Source organism: Bos taurus, chromosome 28, assembly GCF_002263795.3.
Source record: "Bos taurus isolate L1 Dominette 01449 registration number 42190680 breed Hereford chromosome 28, ARS-UCD2.0, whole genome shotgun sequence".
Classification (NCBI taxonomy): Eukaryota; Metazoa; Chordata; class Mammalia; order Artiodactyla; family Bovidae; genus Bos; species Bos taurus.
The window spans coordinates 13,526,714-13,542,240 of record NC_037355.1 but is presented as its reverse complement, the minus strand read 5'-3'; the positions used below and the strand labels follow the sequence as shown (position 1 = coordinate 13,542,240).

General features: G+C 41.9%; 1 protein-coding gene across 6 annotated transcripts in view; it reads right to left on the bottom strand.

Moving 5' to 3' along the window:
* Nucleotides 1-15,527, bottom strand: part of CSGALNACT2 (chondroitin sulfate N-acetylgalactosaminyltransferase 2) — a 61,210-nt gene that overhangs the window by 43,013 nt on the left and 2,670 nt on the right. For 5 of the 6 annotated variants that reach the window (XM_059882480.1, XM_005226253.5, XM_005226255.4 and 2 more), the window contains exon 1: nt 9,542-9,608. The exons of the other annotated variant lie outside the window; for it this stretch is intronic. The gene's annotated coding sequence lies outside the window, so the exon portion shown is untranslated. Of the gene's footprint in view, nt 1-9,541; nt 9,609-15,527 lie in introns of those variants that run through there. 6 annotated transcript variants of the gene reach the window in all.

Genomic DNA, 15,527 nt, shown 5'->3' with positions numbered 1-15,527 from the left:
ATAAAGCTAAGCACTTACAAAAAAAATAAGTGTAAATCTTTGGGACCTTAGACTGGGCAATGGTTTCTTCGATATGACATCAAAATACCAAAGATCAAATAAAGTAGACTTCATTAAAATTAAAAACTTTTGTGCTGCAAAGGGTATCATCAAGAAAGTGAAAAGGATGGGAGAAAATATTTGTAAATCATATATCTGATAGAGGTCTGCATCTAGAATATATAAAGAACTCTTACTACTCAACATTAAAAAGATAAATAACAGGGAATTCCCTGGCAGTCCAGTGGTTAAGACTCTGTGCTTCCAATGCAGAGGGCATGGGCTCCATTTCTGGTCAGGAAACTAAGATTCTGCATGCTGCCTGATGCAGACAAAAAAAAAAAAAGATACGTAATCCAAAAGGTATGAGTAGACATTTCTTTAAAGATTAAGTCTACAAGCAATATAAAAAGACGCTCAACATCATAATCCAACAGGAAAATGAAAACCACAATGAGACACTGCTTCATATGCACTAGCGTCCAGTTCAGAGTGAGTCACGGGGGAAGGGGCATGACAGGGGAAGGGAGTAAGAGGTATGAACTCCTAGGTATCAGTAAGATACAAGGATGTATGGATAGCACAGGGAACACAGCTGATATTTTATAATAACTTTCAATGGAGAATAACCTATAAAAATAGTGAATCACTATGTCGTACACTTGAAAACTCAAATGATATTTTAAGTTAACTACACTTCAACTTAAAAAAAATCACAAAATGAATCATAGTTCTATATGCAAACTATAAAACTAGAAGCATAGGGGAAAATCTTTGTGCCCTTGAATTAGGCAAAGATTTCTTTGATATGTAACTAACAGCATAATTAATAAATTGAACTTCATCAAAATTTGTGCTCTTTGAAGAACACTATTAAGGGAATGGAAAAACAAGTCACAGACCAGGAAAAAATATGGGTGAATCAAATATATGATAAAAGACATATTCAGAATATATTTTAAAAAGTATCAAAATGCAATAACAAAACAAACACAATTTTAAAAATCGGCAAAAGATGTGAGGAAACACTTTAAATAAAAACATGAAAAAAATACTCAACACTGTTGCTGCTGCTGCTGCTAAGTCCCTTCAGTGGTGTCCGACTCTGTGCGACCCCATAGACGGCAGCCCACCAGGCTCCCCCGTCCCTAGGATTCTCCAGGAAAGAAGACTGGAGTGGGTTGCCATTTCCTTCTCCAATGCATGAAACTTAAAAAATAAAGTGAAGTCGCTCAGTCATGTCCGACTTCTAGCGACCCCATGGACTGCAGCCCACCAGGCTCCTCCGTCTATGGGATTTTCCAGGCAAGAGTACTGGAGTGGGGTGCCATTGCCTTCTCCAACTCAACACTGTTAGCCATTCAGATCAGATCAGTCGCTCAGTCATGTCCGACTCTTCGAACCCACGAATCGCAGCATGCCAGGCCTCCCTGTCCATCACCAACTCCCGAAGTTCACTCAGACTCCCGTCCATCGAGTCAATGATGCCATCCAGCCATCTCATCCTCTGTCGTCCCCTTCTCCTCCTGCCCCCAATCCCTCCCAGCATCAGAGTCTTTTCCAATGAGTCAACTCTTCGCATGAGGTGGCCAAAGTACTGGAGTTTCAGCTTTAGCATCATTATTAGCCATTAGGGAAATACAAATTCAAAACATAATGAGACACCACAATGGTTAATCTTAGATGGGCTAAAATTGAAAAGCCTGATGTTAGTGACAAGTGGAGGAGTTAGAACTTCCATACACTGCTGGTGATAATGCAAGATGGTTTCAGTTTCTTAACAAGTTAAATATAAGCCTATCATTTGACTGAGCCATTCCATTCCTAGATATTTAACCAAGAGAAATGAAAGTATATGTCCATACAAAGACTTGTGCACAAATGTTCAAAACAGCTGTACAGGAAACAGCCAAACACTAGAAGCAACTAAAATGTCTATTAACAAGTGAATGGATAAACAAACTAGTACAGCCATACAGTGGGAACACCGCTAGTAACAAAAAGGAATAAACTACTGACACCGATGTCAACGGGTTTCCCCAATGGCTCAGTGAGTAAAGAATCCACCTGTAACAGGAGAGACAGAGTGATCCCTGGGTCAGGAAGGTCCCCTGGAGGAGGAAGTGGCAACCCACTGCAGTATTCTTGCCTGAAAAATCTCATGGACAGAGGAGCCTGACAGGCTACAGTTCAAAGGGTCACAAAGAGACAGGAGTGAATGAGCTTTAATACGGATTAATCTCAATAATAGAAGTCCAACAATAAAAAGAGTACAATGAAAGACTCAGATTCCATTTATATAAATTCAAGACAATGTAAGGTAATTTGTAGTGACAGAAAGCACAGGCGTTAGTGGTTGCCTGGAATGCGGTGAGAGTAGGGGAAGGTGATACCAGGAAGAAATTATTAAAGGGCACAAAGAAACTTTTGGTAGTGATGGATATGTCTATCATTTTGAGTGTGGTGATGATTTCAGGTAGACATGTTCAAATCATCAAATTTTATACTTTAAATGTGTAGGGTATTATAAGTCAATTATACCTCAATGAAGCTGTTTAAAAAATAAAACCAAATCCGATTTAGTTCGAGTAGTAGTGTCAAAGAGGCATTTGCAAGTAAACTCCATTTTGGTCATTTGGACAAGTACAAAGATTTGTACAAAGTACAAATCACCAGTCCAGGTTCGATGCACGATACAGGATGCTCGGGGCTGGTGCACTGGGATGACCCAGAGGGATGGTATGGGGAGGGAGGTGGGAGGAGGTTTCAGGATTGGGAATACGTGTACACCCATGACGGATTCATGTTGATGTATAGCAAAACCAATACAATATTGTAAAGTAAATTAGCCTCCAATTAAAATAAATTTATATTAAAAAGTAAAAAAAAAAAAACTAAGAATACCCCAGGCTCCATCCCTACAAAAGTAGAACTTGGATTACTCTGAAAGTCTCATTCATCTTTTCTATCTGCCTTGTGATTTTGAGACAAGAAGAGAGTATTAAAGATAGTTCATTCTACAGTACCGATCCCTACATAGTATGACCTTTCCAGTTCCTACTCAAACATTTGATTCTATAATTTTATGGAACTACTAATAAACTTTTCAAACATCACTTCCTGAATGCTTACACTGCAGGATGCCAAACTAACTTCTGCAATAAGAGTAGCCTGTCTTCTGCAAAATACAAGCAATTCATTTGAATCTGAATATTTATTTTCAAAGTTCTAGTCTGTATAATCTGCCTAAATTTTCTGTGCAGAATAATTTATTAAGTTTTCAAAAACTTAATACATAATTTTGAGTTCATTTAAACAAAGTCACAAAAATTATTAGGAAAACAAACCCTGTCAGTAGACTAAACATGAAGTACAAACATATGTGAGGGAGGGAATTAGAACTTCTTCTTTCTTGAGCAACTGATGAATATTCCAATGATACATGGATTCTTTAACATGTTACTGAATAAATGTTTTATAGATATTTAGAAATACTGATTACTAAAAGGCAGTGTGCATTCAACAAATATTTTGAGTACCTACTGTGTGTCCAGGCACTGCAATGAATGAGCCGCACCCACCACCCCCCAGCAAATTCATATGTTAAAATCCTAAACCCCAATATGGCAGTATTAGGAGTCAAGGCCTTTGGCAGTTCATCAGTTCGTGAAGGTGGAGCCCTCTTGAATGGGACTTATGCTCTTATGAGAGAACAAAAGTGAAGTCGCTCAGTCGTATCCGACTCTTGCAACACCATGGACTGTAGCCTGCCACGCTCCTCTGTCCATGGGATTTTCCAGGCAAGAATACTGGATCGGGTTGCCATTTCCTTCTCTGGAGGATCTTCCCGACTCAGGGATTGAACCCAGGTCTCCTGCACTGCAAGCAGACTCCTTACCCTCTGAGCCAGCCAGGGAAGCCCTAAGAGGGAACAAAGTAGCCCTCTTCTGCTTTGTGAAGATACAATAAGATACAGCCTGGAAGAGGGTTATGGTCCTCAACACAACCCAATCATGCTGACATCCGGATCTCAAACTTGAGAAATATACTTGTTATAAGTCACTCAGTCTATGGTCACCTGCTTAGTTGCATCTGACTCTTTGTGACCCCACAAACTGTAGCCCACCAGGCTCCTCTGTCCATGGGATTTTCCCGGCAAGCATAGTGGAATGAGCTGCCATTTCCTCCTCCAGGGGATCATCCAGACCCAAGGATCTAATCTGCATCTCCTCCACTGCAGGCAGATTCTCTGCCTCTGAGCCACAGGGGAAGCCCTCAGTCTACAAGTACTTTATTATAATTTTCCAAACTCACTAAGAGAGGCATAGTGCTGGGTGTCAAGAACAAGTAATGTCAGATGAATTAATTCTCACGAGTGTTTCTGGGGAAAACTAAACTTATGGATTTCACAAGTTTACCAAAACTAAACTTATGGTACGTGGATTTCAGCAAGATAAATGCAGTAACATCAATATCATTATAGATAAAGCAGAAAATTGTGCCAAAGGTAGCCTGCAGCACAATAAAAAAGAGTCAAATCATAGCTACTTAATAGCTATGCAATCTTGAGCATAACACTTAACCTTTCTGGGCTTGGTCTGTAAAAAGAAATGGTTTGTCTGGATGACGAAAGATAAACTAAAAATATACACATACACATACAGACAAAGATAAACTAAAAATACATATATGGACATACATGCACACACATTCTTATTTTTTGGAGGACAAATTTGATTTAAATGCACATGCCCTTTAATTCAACAATTTGCAATTCCATGTTTAAGATTCTAAACTACAGAAATATTCATACTAATACGTAAAGTCAATGCATAAGGTATTTGCTAGTGTTATGAGTGTGAGTGAGTGTTAGTTGCTCAGTCGTGTCTGACTCTTTGTGATTCCATGGACTGTAGCCCACCAGGCTTCTCTGTCCATAGACTTCTTCAGACAAGAATACTGGAGTGGGTAGTCATTCCCTTCTCCAGGGAATCTTCCCAACTCAGGATCAAACCCAGGTCTCCTACACTGCAGGCAGATTCTTTACCGTGAACTCCAGGGATATAACAGCTAAATAAAAGCAATTTAAAGTCCTTCAATAGGGGAAAGGTTTAGTAAACTGCAGAATGTCTACCAGAAAATAACAGAATGTCTATCTAAAAGGGATGAAGCAGATCCAGATGCGGCTGACATAGATAATATCTATACAATGGTGTTGCTAAGTCGCTTCAGTTGTGTCCAACTCTGTGCGACCCCACAGACGGCAGCCCACCAGGCTCCCCCGTCCCTGGGATTCTCCAGGTAAGAACACTGGAGTGGGTTGCCATTTCCTTCTCCAATGCATTAAAGTGAAAAGGGAAAGTGAAGTCGCTCAGTCGTGTCCAACTCGTCTGACCCCATGGACTGCAGCCTACCAGGCTCCTTCATCCATGGGATTTTCCAGGCGAGAGTACTGGAATGGGTGCCATTGATTAACAAACTACAAATACTTCTTTCAGGTTTTGTCTGTATAAGTCTTAGGAGCCAGATGGTCTGAGTTCACACATCTGCTCTATCACTTTCTAACTCATCAATACAAACAAATCCTGAATCTCTGTAAACTTCAGTTTTCTCATCTGTTAGGTGGGGACAGTTATAGAATCTACCTTAAAGTGTTATTGTACAAATTAAGCAAAACGTGACAATCATTAAGTGTTCAATAAGTGTTAGGCATTATTTCCCATTACACAAAGTTTTGCTTTGTTGTTGCTGTTAACGGTTAAACCTACCAATCTTTTCCTGCAGGACTTCTCAATTTTGGCTTCCCTACCAGAAATTATTCTAGTATAAAATTTATTTCCTCAAATAGTCAATTCTTACAATTTATTAAATAATCCATGCTCTTGACACTAATTTGAAATGCCACTTTAATCAAAGCAAAATTCCTACATATATGGAAGTCTATTTCTGGCCTCTAAATAAGGGGTTAGCAAACATTTTAGGTAAAGGGTCAAGCAGTGACTATCACAACCAGTCAACTCTGCCTCACAGCACAAAGGCAGCCATAGAAAATGAGTAAATGAATGGCAGAGGTGCATTCTAAAGGATGCTGAAATTTTAACTTCATATAATTTTCATGTTACAAACTATTCTTTTTTCCCCAAGCACTTAAAAATATAAAAGCCACTCTTAGGTCACACATAGTAGGAAAGTAGGATCAAACCCATGCTCTAAACCCTTACAAATTTTTACATTCTTAAAAATGTTTTGTATTTATAAAATTCCACAAACAAATACATGTAATAAAAAGGTTAAACACAATATAAAGGCATACAGTGACACCTATCCTTCTAACCCAGAGGCCAGGTTCCCCTCTCTAGTTTTTGTGTATTCTTCTAAATCCACCGACATTATTAACATCTCAGCAGAAATAGTCTTATATGTGTATACATAACTTTCCACATGTGAATTCATCTTCAGGATAAATCCCTGGAAATGGAACTTTCCAGCTGGGACAAATTTCCATAAAGCATTCATTTCAACAGTAATTGGTCAGTTATTTATAGCTTCTCCCTTACTCAGGACAAACCTTCCAACATGCTTTATCTATTATCCACCTTCCCAATTAACTTTAAAATCATGTCAAATATCTGTTGCAGATTACAGACTTAAAAACTATATACTCCGGCTTATGAATTCTTTTGCATTGCGTTAAACTTCTTAGCTAGTTATCAATACCTTGGAGTAAAGAAATACATTTTACTGTTTTCTTTCATTGCTGTTTCTTGAATTCCACATGTATTTTTCTTGGATTAATTTTTCATTTGATATAGTACATCCTGAGACATTCCAAGTGGGTCTGGGTAAAAATGATTTTATTTTGCCACTACTTTGAATGAGAGTTTGGTGAGAAATAAGATTCTGAATTCAAAACATGTCCAATGAGGTGGCGTGGGCGGGGGTGGGGTGGGGGGGGATGCTCAATGAGAGCTTTTCTGGGGGAGGAGCCACAACGCATGGCATGTGCAATCTTAGCTCCCCATCCAGGGATGGAACCCTTGCCGCCTGCAGTGGAAGCCTGGAGTCTTAACCAATGGACCACCAGGGAAGTTCTTTTTCCAACACTCTATGTTTTAATATTCAAGAACTGACTGTGTATTTTCAGGCCAGCTGGTATATATTCAGTAGGTATGTGACTGCTGACTGTGCTCAGCTGCTCAGTCATGTCCGACTCTTTGCAACCCCATGGACTGTAGCTCACCAGGCTCCTCTATCCATGGGACTGTCCCAGCAAGATTACTGGAGTGGGTTGCCATTTCCTCCTCCGGGGATCTTCCCCACCCAGGGATCGTACACACATCTACTGCATATCCTGCACTGCAGGCTGATTCTTTACCACTGAGCCACTGGGGGAGCCATACCTTCCCAAATCTGGGCATATTAATACTTATATTAAAGCTTTCTTCTTTTTCTTACATGAACTCCATTGTTTCAGGTCCAGTCCTTTGTGTTTTGTTCAGTCAGGGGTGTCTTTTATGTGCTACCATTTCCCACAAATGTTTAGTGATCTTTGTGGTCTGTTTCCATTATAAATGTATCACTATCTCAGCACAGGTGGAAATCACTGTACTCCTGTAGTAAATTCACAATTGTAACTAATCTTATAATTCAATTTTACATTTATACTCAGAACTTTGTGCAGTATGACAACAACAGTGTTAAGTGTTTTGACTTGCAATCCTATGACTCTTCAATCCATTTTTAGTCACCTTCTTTCAGTGTTTCATTTCCCCTAACAACCACTAACTTGAGTAACAACAGTTCTTACCTAAGTTTTGGGAACAAAACGGCACCAGCTTTATCCAACAGACTTAACTAAGGGACAGTTAAATAATGACAATCATAGATGTGCAATCCAAGGAGTAAATAATATGGTAATAAATCACTTAAGTCTTGAAAATATTAATGGTTATGCTTTTTACCAATCTTTAATGTTACAAAAGTTAAGATAACAAATTGTATTTTTTTAAAAAGGAAGACTCCAGGATGGTTAAGAAGTAATTTTCCATCTACTTTATGATTTAGCCATTCCACAGCTGACACAGATCTTCACCAAGACATTTGTTAAGAATGTTCATAGCAGTCTTCAAAATACACAATATAGAAAAACTGGAAACAAAAAGATCAACCAACAGCATAGTCATATAATCATGCAATGGATTCTACACACAATAAAAAAGAACAAACTACTGATACATGAAACATTATGGGTGAAACTCATAAGCAGTATGTGGAGTATACTGTATGATTCCTTTAATATAAACCCCCAACTAAACAAAACGAATAGAAGACAGAAATCTGAATACGGATGAGGGGGCGGGCACAGGGGTATAACTGACTTAGAAGCAGCAGGGGGAAACTCCTGGAATGATGGAAACGTTCCATAGGTATATAATATGATGTGGCTGGTGGTTGCAAAACTTAATAAATACATAAAAGTTCACTGAGCTGTACAACTAAGATTCATGCACTTTATGACTTCATATATATTTTATACTTCAATCAAAAAGTTAAGAAAAAATGTAATTTCCAAACTGATGGACTAAAACTATGTTTATGCCAAAATTCTCTGAGCCACAAATACTGGATATCCAAAATCCTTTTTACATTCTTTAAGTCATAAGACAATTTAAAACAAACGGTATCAGAATAATAATACAAAACCAACGTTAACATTCTCAGTCATAAGATACTTGGGAGTCCTACTTCCACATTTGAAGTACACATTTTAATACAACATTAATTCCAGCAAAAGTGAAGGCCCAGCTCCTGAGAACCATCAATGATAGTTAAATATCCAGACATCGTATATAAATCTGAAAAGCAGGCTGAAGGATAAAAGCTTAAGATTTTTACAATCAAATTTTCATTCTGCCAATAATATCAACAAAAGCCTCACTATGGCGTTTACAAATTATTCCTCTGCAAGTTGCTCTGGAATAGTATAATTTTCAAGATGAAGTCTGAAAATGCAAGAGGTTTCCCGTCCCTTGGTCTCCTCAGCCCCACTAATTGCTCCACAAATGTGTGTCTTTCAAAGGCGCCTAGCGTCTGGCAGAAAGCGAGGCTGCCGCCAGAGAATACTAATTTAACGCAATAAAGAGGTAACAGCTGACTACAAAGTTTATCCACTGAGGGGAGCAGAGACAGTGGTGTATTGGTTTTTTTAAAAAACGTGATAAAAATAAAACACGCAAACCAACGGTCTCTGGCAGCACTGTTCATAAAAAGACAACTCAAACCGCTCCGAAAAACCGCAGCTTTTCCTGACACGGGAGCCGGCTCCGGAGGGCTTGTCCGTGCGGCGACCCCACGCGGACAGGACCCCCCGGAGAGCTCGTCCGTGAGGTGACCCGACCAGGACCGAGACCCACAGTCCGGGACCCGCGCCCCCACGCGCGCAAGGGCCGGACCCGCGCTCTGGAAGCTGCAGGCCGGTGAGCCAGGAGGGCTGGGTACTCACCGCGTTCACCCATCTGCTCACGGCAGCCGCTGCCCTGCCGCCAGCTCCCCAGCCGCAGGCACTGCTGGGCGGCGCCCGGCTCTCTGAGGCCGCCACCTCCTCACCTCCCACCCTCGGGGCGCGCCGCCGCGCCGCCGACCTCCACTTCCGGCGCGCGTGAGGAAATGGGGCCGCCGCAGCGGAGCGATCTCGCCACGCCCACGCCCGCCCCGCCCCCGCCCACGCCCGCCCCGCCCCCGCCCCCGCCCCATCCGCGCGTAGTGCTTGGCGAAGAAAGCGCAATAATTAGCATCCAGTACTGATTATAATCCATGATCTGTTACACTGTGTGCGTGACCGCGTGTGTATAGTTCAAAAAACGATTTGTGGAGGCTGGGAGAGTGCGGGAGGCAGGAAACCCCTTTTGCCCGAGCAGGCGTCTACAAGGACGGGAGTACCAGCTTGGGCCGGACGGCTGGCTTTGCAAAAGGGAGGGACTCAAAAGAGGATGGCAGTGCTGATCCTGCCCGGGAACCCTGACTTGGGAGACCGAGGGGGCGTTAAGTGCCTGCGTGGGAAGTGAGCTGAGGAGTGACAGGTCGCCAGAGATGTCTGAGCATCCTCAAGAGTGCTGGGCTGCGTGTTTAGCCCCAGCGAGGAAGCCCTGGCTTCCAGTCACTCCATTTCTTTGGCCTTTAATTTCCTTGTATGTGAAAGGAGGGGATTGGGGTAGATTTTGGAAGTCATTATGGAAAATGACTTCGAGATCTGACGTTGCTTGACTTCAGTGGGTGAGGGGGCAGAAAAGCCATCCCTGACATTCCCATCGTTCAATTGCTGTTCCAGAGACATCCCCAAGGCACTTTGTCAGGCCCCAAGCCGAGCAGTAGAGGAGATACCGGGCATCTGCCTTTGTCTGGGCAGGACATGACTGTGCTAAGAGGGCTTAGGTCTCTTATCTGGGCTCTGCTTTCCGCATTTGGTTACCTTGGCAGGCTTCGTGGACTTAGCCTCTTCAAGCCTGTTTTCTCAACTATGTTATGGGGACAGTAACACAGCATGTACTTCCTAAGATTGTTGTGAGGATTAAACAATTTTGTATTTGAAGTGTTTGGCACTATGCCTAGCAGGTATGTGGTAGGCAGAGCTCATGGCTCTCATGAAGTGCATCAGTTAGAGCAGAAGTCTGGGGTGACTAGGGGGTGCCTCCTGTGGGAGTGGTGGTGTTCTGTGTGTTAGTCGCTTCAACTTTTTGCGACTCCATGGATTGGGGCCCACCAGGTTCCTCTGTTCATGGGGTTTTCCAGGTAAGAATACTGGAGTGGGTTGCCATTCCCTTCTCCAGGGGATCTTCCCAACCCAGGGATTGAACCCAGGTCTCCCATATTGCAGGCAGACTCTTTGCCACTAGGGAAGGTCACTCTAGGTGGTGTTCTGAGGGGTTTCCTAATGACCGCTGTCTTTACTAGTGATGGTTGTTGGGATGTCTTTAAGCCGGATGTTCTCCTTGGATATGTCCTGTGGAAAATCCCATGGGTAGGAGAGTCTGGAAGTCTACTTCTAAGCCAGGCTTGTAGAATATCCTGTCTCTACCCAACTTCAAGGTCTCATTCTGCTCTTATTATCATTTCTGAACAAATGAAAACATTTACAGTTCTGACACCCTTTCCCCCTCAACCTGACTCAAGGGTAAAGAATTCATCTAATTATAGACTCCATGGGTCTCTAAGCTTCTGAAAATAAGGGTCATGTCTTTTGTCTCCCAGGACTTTGCACATAGTGGTCAATAAATATATATTGAATTGGTTATAGTAACACGTAATGATCCCTCTCTTTTCCAGAATCTCTACCATTTGACCAGCTTCTAGAGCAGATGACAAGCCTGATTACATTTTCTGCCTGCCACAACTACACTTCGGTCTGGTTGCCTGGTCATGCTCTAGGGAGAGTCTTTTGATACCTCTATGGAATAGGTTATGGTCTTCAGTTTACAACAGGGAAAACGGAAACTCAAGAAACTGTAGAGGCTCTCTCAGTGCAGGATCTGGCATGAAATCATAGCAGTGTGTCATTTCTTTAAAACTGTTTTTTGAATCCTCCATTAGAATTGTTTTAAAAATACAATTTAGGTGCTGCCATCGATGAATTTAAATTGTAAGCTTATTGACTGCCAAATCATACACTGCTAAGTCACTTCAGTTGTGTTCGACTGTGAGACCCCATAGATGGCAGCCCACCAGGCTCCCCCGTCCCTGGGATTCTCCAGGCAAGAACACTGGAGTGGGTTGCCATTTCCTTCTCCAATGCATGAAAGTGAAAAGTGAAAGTGAAGTGGCTCAGCCGTGTCCAACTCTTAGCAACCCCATGGACTGCAGACTACCAGGCTCCTCCATCCATGGGATTTTCCAGGCAAGAGTACTGGAGTGGGGTGTCATTGCCTTCTCCAAAATCATACAGTAAATATATGTAATTTGAATTTAGAGAGAAGATAATGCATAATGCAAATTCTATGGGAGATAATGGGTGATATACTGGGGCTTATAAAATAGTTCCCTTGGGAAAAATGCTAAAGCGCAACTGTGGTATGATTAGTATCAGAAGGATGTAGTTTAAAGAACCCTAAATCTCCCACCAATCTCTGAGGATTTTCTTTTAAACTATAAAGTTTTCCTCAGCCTGCTTCTGCATGTCTGTGTGCGTGTTCAGTCGTGTCCAACTCTGCCAATCCATGCACTATAGCCTGCCAGTTCCTCTAACCATGGGATTATCTCAGCAAGAATACTACAGTGGGTTGCTGTTTTCTCCTCCAAGGGATCTTCCTGACCCAGGGGTTGAACCTGCATCTCCAGCATTGGCAGGTGGATGCTTTACCACTGAGCCATCTGGGAAACCCAGCCTGCCTTTGAGTCTCTGTCAAAAATAAGTGATGGGTCTGACCCCCTTTCTATGGCAAGCTCTGAATAAATGGCCTTTGCCTGTTTCATTGGGGCAATCTTCATCTGTATCATTTTCCTGGTGGCCCCACCAAGATATGGTCTGCATCATAGTCTGCTTGTTGTCTCAGACTGAAGACTTCAAGCAGATGCGATACATGTGGCCTCCTTGTACCTTGCAATTCTTCATTTGGGGTCTTACCTCTGCTCTCTCTTTTTTTAAACTTCTGCTGTCTTTATGTTAGATTCCTGGGCTATTTAGTTGCAGTCCTGGGCTATTTGGTACTCAGGTTTTGTTGTTGATTCCCATTTGACTGGCATCTTTGATAGAATCAGATCATTCTTTTGCATCTTTTTTGCTGTCTTTTGTGTTTCTATTTTGTGTTGTACTGTCTAAAAGTGTTGTCTGTCAGGAGGAGGAGAGTTATGGTGCAGAACACAGGCAGAGCCTCCTCGACCTGTGAGTCTAGGGTTCAGCCATGAGGACAAACTTTATTGCAGTTGTCAGTAAAACTGGATGGGGTTCTTCCATCTCAATTATGTGTCCTGAGAGACATGAGGTGCACAAGCATGACATTCCGATCTGATGTTGCCGGCTCTCATCGTGTTCCCTAAGTCTAATTCCTCTCCTCCTCCAGGAAACCTCCTGCTTCTTATATTGTTTCTTTGCAACATCAACCAACTCTTGGGTCTCTCTCTCTAAATGGCATAACTTCACCAAGGATGCTCTGGGCCTTCTACTCTGAGGAACATTGACTTTGAACAAGTTTGTTCATTTGAGAAATGCCTTTGAAATTATGCACCAAAAACTAACGGGGAACAGAATCAACCTGTTTATGAGTAGAGGAGTCCTCAGGAATCTCACCAATAGTCCCCAATACTCTGGTGTATATTTAATATTGCATTATTTTTGGTGCATGCCCCAGATAAATACTGAAACTGAACCTGACACTCCATGGGCTCACAGTTCCACTGTTATGGGAAAATAATCAGAAGAGAACCTATTAAAGTTCATATAGATCCTACCAAACCATTGCTTAAACTTCCCCAATAACCCTTGAAACTGTAAGCATAGTAAGGAATCCAACTGATAGTTGAAAGCCTTAGATCCAAAGGTCTGCTCATACCCTGCCATTGTAATATGCCCACATTACAAGGACAGGTTTAAGACTGCAGGACCATCAATAAAATTGTTACTCCTCACTTCTTAACTCAAATACCATCCTGTTACTCCTCACTTAACTCATACTTTCTGTAGTGAATCTTTGCTTAGCTTTTTCAGTGTGCTTCTAGATCAAGACAATCAACTGCTTTCTTTGTGTGTGCATGGTAAAATATACATAACATAAAATTCACAATTTTATCCATTTTAGAGTGCACAGATCAGTGACATTAAGTACATTCACATCCTGATGCAACCATCACCACCATGTCTAGAACTTTTTAATCACCCCAAAACTGAAACTCTACCAATTAAACACTAACTTGCCATTTTCCCTCCCCCCGCCACTGGCAACCACCATTTGACTTTCTGTATCTAAGAATTTGACTGCTGTAAGTACTTCATGTAAGTGGAAAAATCTAGTGTTTGTCTCTTTGTGGTCTCATTTCATTTAGCATGACGTTTTCAAGTTTCATCCATGTTGCAGCACATGTCAGAATTTCATGCCTTTTTAAGGCTGAATAATAGCAGTCAATACCTTTTCTGCCTTCATCTGGGAGGGAATATGTTACAGCAGCAAAACTTTAGGGCATCAATCCTCGGGTTCACGTTTCACAACTAAGAAGTAATCTGGAATTCCACATAATTGGAAGGCTATTCCAATAGAGGACCTCAAACTGAGGATTCTGAGACCCCCAAAAGTGGCTGATCTTCAGAAGCAGGGAGCTGACTCAAGACCTTTAGAACAAGCAGATGACCTAGGATAGTGCGCAAGATATAGAATAGTTCTCCCCAAGATATTAGACCAAAAGCCTGTCTAATTCTTGTGTGTGTGTGTATTTTTATTGGCTTGCTTCTTCTTATTCTCATTTTCTGTAGATCTCTGGTTGTCATTTACCAATAATGACCCTTTTCCTCATCTGTCTTTTCTCTTTATTACAATGGTTATGTCAGAACATACTCATTCTAACACCATTGATAGATTATCCCAAGAAGTAGCCACTGCCCTAGATCTTAAACTGACTGCTGAGTCTACCCTCCATCTAGAGACCCCCGTGATGAAAACCACAAGGAAGCTATCATCTCATCAAAGGAGACAATAAGAATTACAGTTGATGGCAGCTCCATTTGCAGCAACATGGAAAATCACCTTAAACAAGTTCACCTGTGACTTTCCTTGTGTCCTGCTTTGTCAGAAGAAAAAAAAAACAAAACAGTTATTACAATCTAGGTAATTGCCAGACCTTAGGTCTGAATTCTGGAGAAGGAAATGGCAACCCACTCCAGTGTTCTTGCCTGGAGAATCCCAGGGACAGGGAAGCTTGGTGGGCTGCCATCTATGGGGTCGCACAGAGTTGGACATGACTGAAGCGACTTAGCAGCAGCAGCAGCAGGTTTGAATTCAGTGACTTTCACAGAGTGATAAGTCAAATATTTGCCACCTGTAAAAGACCAACAGTGACCCAAACACGTAGCACAACTCATGTAAGCCCTGGTTCCAGCCTTCTGTTATGAGTAACTTCTTTCCTAGATCTCCATTGTCCCTACCAGATATTACATCTTTTGTAATCAGGATGCCTGGTCCTGTTTCCTTTGGGCTTCCCTGGTGGCTCAGCAGTAAAGAATCCACCTGCAATGCATGAGATGCCAGAGATGCGGGTTCAATCCCTAGATTGGAAAGATCCCCTGGAGAAGAATATGGCAACCCACTCCAGTTTTCTTGCTTGGAGAACCCCACAGACAGGGGAGCCTAGTAGGCTACAGTCCATAGAGTTGCAGAGTCAGACACGACTGAAGTGACATAGCATGCATGCACACAACATCTCATGCAAGTTAGTAATAATATTCAAAGACTTGTCTATACACAGACTCTAAGTCTCTAAATGACCAAGGCTGAAAATTCTGAGTTCCA